The following is a 4806-nucleotide window of genomic DNA, read 5'->3' as shown; positions in this document are numbered from 1 at the left end:
AGGGCATCCACCTTAACCTCTCTCTATTTCTGCTCACTTAACTTTTCTTTCTGCTCACAATATTAATATAACTCATTTCTTATCCTTTTAATCATGATTTGATATGCTATTAACAAAATTATGTTTAGATCTTCTAACCTTCTGATTCACCTTTCTTTATGGATATAAGTATCTTACTTTTCTTTAAATAATTTAAAATTTGACTTCCTAGGTAGAGCATATTTTTGACTGGGCCTGCCTTCCCAGCTATTAAAAAAAATCCAAGATTATAGGGTTAAGGCTGTCTAAGATTTTGACCCTTTACATCTTGCCAATTATTCCCTGTTAGACGTAGGTTCAAGGAATCCGTTTCCAAAAGTTATTTTCTAAACTCTGAGAGAGAAATACATTTTGGAAAGAAAATCTAGACATTTCAAGATAGAATTTGACCCAATGAAATATTGTGTTTGTTGACATATCATCGTGTAACCTGTGCCTATAACATTTTAAATCTCTATTAAGTTTAATAAGTCATCTATTCTCTCTATCATATATAGTCTGCTGTTCCCATTTGGAATTATTCACTTCTTCTTACAGGATTTTCCCCAAATTCAAATGTTCTGAAGCATCCTTCCACTCTCCAAATCACAGTCTTAAAGTCTATGTGGTAGTTTCAACACTTTCTACCTCATATAACATTAGAATTTACTATACACATTTCATAATATGTTGCAACTGACTTATTGGGTAGGACATGGCTTATTTATTTTTATTTTTTCTAACAGTACCTAGCATAGGGTTTGACACATGGGTGCTTAATGACTATGGATAATTGAGCGAAGGTACACTCTGATACTCCTAATTATAAATTAACAAAAGAATCATATTTGAAATGATTTTTAAAAAACCTTTTCTCTTGTTAAGCCGCAATAGAACAATCAGGCAGAGAAGGAAACAGAATAATCAATTTAAAAAGAAATATGAGACAAGCAGCCAAAACCAATTTACAAACTCAGAAAGACAAAGATCAAGCAGGACTAATGTAAGTATGTCTATAGTCATCAGTAACAAATAGAAATCAAAGTAAATTTAAGACAGAGTCACTCATAAATAAATGCTAGGATAGAAACTTAGAAAATGAATTTATAATGGGCTGTTCCATAGATGTGTGGATGATGCATCTATATAAAGAGATATACATGTATATGTTATAGATATATTTATTTTTAAAAAGATCAAAATGTGAAGCTATCATTTCGTCACAGATCTTCCATCTAAAAATATACTTTTGAATATGATATTTCTGTCTAGCCCGTCCCTTACTCTTCTATAGGCAAAATACGGAATGATAGTGTAAGCATCAAAAGACAATGGAAGGGATGCATAGTCATTATATAAAAAAGAGCTGGACAACATTCAACCATTTCATTAGGTAGCATATGGCCAAGAACCAATGGATCTGAAGGAAGAAATGGAAGCAGCACTGAAAGTATGAGTGGCGAACAAGGATCCAGGAATTGATGTAACGCCCACTGAAGTGTTTCAATAAGCTGGTGAAGAACTGCAAGCACTTCTTTGACTATACCAAGAAATTTGGAAGACAGCTCCCTGGGCAACCAGCTGGAAGAGATCCATACTTGTGCCTGTTCCAAAGAAAGATGACCTCATTGAGTATGAACATTTGCAAATAATATCATTACTACTACACACCAGTAAAATTTTGCTGAAGATAATTCAACAGTGCTTGCAGTAGTACATTGGCAGGGAGCTGGCAGACACTCAGGCCGGATTCAGAAGAGGATGTGCCTCAAGGGATATTATTGCTGATGTCAGCGTAATCTTCGCTGAAAGAGGATACAAGACAGATGTTTGCTTGTGTTTTATTGCCTATACAAAGGCATTCCTCAGAGTGGATCATAGGAAACTACTGATAACGTTGACAAGAATGGAGATTCCAAAACATTGTGCTCATGTGGAACTTTTGCATGAACTGAGATGTGGTCATTCTAACAGAACAAGGGTATACTGACTGGTGTAAAATTAGGAAAGGTGTGTGTCAGGGTTGACACACCATATTAATTCAATTAATATTCACCATAGTAATTCAATCTGTACACTGAAAATAATCCAAGAGGCTGGAATGGATGAAAGACATGGCGTCGGGATAGGAGGAAGGCTAAGTAACAGCCTGCAATATGCAGGGGACACAACCTTGGTTGCTGAAAGGGAGTCGGACGTGAAGAATTGATAAAGATCAAAGACTTCAGCCTTCAGTGTGGATTACAATTTAATACAAAGAAAACCCAAATCTTCAAAATGAACCAATAGACAACATCGCACTAAATGGAGAAAATCTTGGAATTGTCGAGGATTTCACTTTGCTTGGATCCACAATCAAAGCTCAGAGAAGCAGCAGTCAAGAAACCAACTGACCTATTACATTGGGCAAATCTGCACAGAAGTGTTGAAGATGCCACTTTGAGGACTAAGGTGCATGAGGACTAAGCCATGGTATTTTCTTTTTCATCATATAATATTTATGAGTTTTATAAGATTATTTATTTATTAGAATCACTTAGTATCTCAATGATATTCCCGACATTCATTTACTTTGACTGCTTCTAATAACTTTGACTGGAGTTTTAGTGAGTCTCCTCAGTCGAAAATGAGAAACTAAAGAGATTTTGGATTATATTCTTCTTCTTCAACATGAGGTAGCTGAATATACACCATCCAGAAGTAAAGTTCTCTCTCCTTTTTTAAAAAAAAATTTAAAAATTAAAAAAAGTCATTTTATTGGGGGCTCATACAACTCTTATCACAAGCCATCCATCCATCCATTGTGTCAAGCACATTTGTACATTTGTTGCCCTCATTATTCTCAAAACATTTTTTTTCTGCTTGTGCCCTAGGTATCAGTGCCTCAGATTTTTACCCTCCGTTATTGCCCTCACCAACCCTTGATAATTTATAAATTATTATTATTTTTCATGTCTGACACTGACTAATGTCTCCCTTCAACCACTTTTCTGTTGTCCATCCCCTAGGGAGGGGGCTATATGCAGATCATTGTGATAAGTTCCCCCTTTCACCCCCACCTTCCCCTTCCCCTTCCCCTCCTGGTATCTCTACTCACATTATTGGTCCTAAGGGGTTTATCTGTCCTGGATTCCCTGTGTTTCCAGCTCTTATCTAAGCCAGTGTACATGCTCTGGTTTAGCTAGATTTGTAAAGGTAGAATTGGGATCATGATAGTGGGGGGAGGAAACATTAAAGAACTAGGGGAAAGTTGTATGTTTCCCCTGTGCTACACTGCACCCTGAGAGACTCATCTCCTCCCTGCGTCCTTTCTGTAAGGGGACATCCAGTTGCATATAGATGGGATTCGGGTCTCCAATCCACACTCCCCCTCATTCACAATGATATGATTTTAAGTTCTGATAGCATGCCCTCCTTCACATATGAATTATATCATTTATAATCCTTGGATCATAGATCTTGGTGTGCTTCCTCCTTGTGGGCTTAATTGATATCTCACTTAGATGGCTCTTTGTTTGAAAACAAATCTTTAAGACCCCAGATGCTATTTTTTCCTGATAGCTGGGCACCATCTAATTTCTTTGCCATACTTTGCTATAGCATTTAAATCTTCTATGTTTTCATCATGAGGAGCAGGTAAAGCAGGGCCATATTATAAGAACTAATTGTCCTTAGATTGGAGCTAAGATTAAGTGGGAGCCCCAAATCCATTCCTAAATCTGTGTTTTCTATCTGTCTCTGGTTCACCTTAGAGACATCATTGTTATTTGATGGTAGAGAATCTTGTCTGTCATCTCCCTGGATCATAAGATCCTTCTGTTTATAGTGTCATCGATGTAGGCCATGGTAATGTATTTAAAGCACAATTGAGACAAGGAGATTAAACAAGTATACCACTCAGATTTGATTCTTACATCTGTTTATTACTAGCTGTATGAATTATTTTATTTTTTCTTGCCCCTAGTTTCCCTATTTTTAAAATGAAGATAATACTAAATTTGTGAGGTAATTGTAAGGATTAGACAAGATAAGATATGGAACATGCTTGATACCTAGTACAGAGTTGGTATTCAATATACCATAAATACTTACTCATAAGCAGCTTTTTGAGTTCCAGGATCACAAGGGGAGATTACCTAATAAGCAAGGTGAAAAATAGTGTTCACTATTTAGTGTTCACCACAGATTAGTAAGAAAACATCAGTCAACCGATGTTTACCTTGGTAACAGGGTACTCTGTCCCTGTGAAGGATTGTAAATCTGAAACAAGGATTTAATTCCATGGGAAGGTAATGTGGGGAAGACAGACAGATGACAGTCATATCCAAAGCTCTAACTCACCAGGATCTTTGTTATGGTGAAACAGTTCAAAATCGTTCATTACAGATTAGAATGTAATCCCAAGTCAACCAGTGCTTACCTTGCTGATTGGGTTATCTGACGCCAAAGGCACATGCTTCATGGTCCCAAGTCTAGGTAATGCCTGAAGTAGATTTGCTTGTTAGATATGTGTTGGATATGGGTTTCTCTTGGTTTAGCCAGATGAACTAAGTCATTCAGGCAATATGGGGAGGATAGAATTATTGACTATTTAAGCAATTACTGAAATGGTTTAAGCTCAACAAGAGTTTAAGGAAGATTATAGGACAAGAAGGGTCACAAGGAAAGAACAAGACAGCCAGGGTTGCACATAGCACAGAAGGACATACAACATTCCTCTAGTTCTTCATTCCCCCCCACCTCCCCCATCAGGACCCTAGTTCTACCTTACAGATCTGGCTAGACTGG

Source organism: Echinops telfairi, unplaced genomic scaffold (genome assembly GCF_000313985.2).
Source record: "Echinops telfairi isolate 266 unplaced genomic scaffold, ASM31398v2 ScPeMD7_8;HRSCAF=38, whole genome shotgun sequence".
Lineage (NCBI taxonomy): Eukaryota > Metazoa > Chordata > Mammalia > Afrosoricida > Tenrecidae > Echinops > Echinops telfairi.
This window is presented reverse-complemented; position numbering follows the sequence as displayed.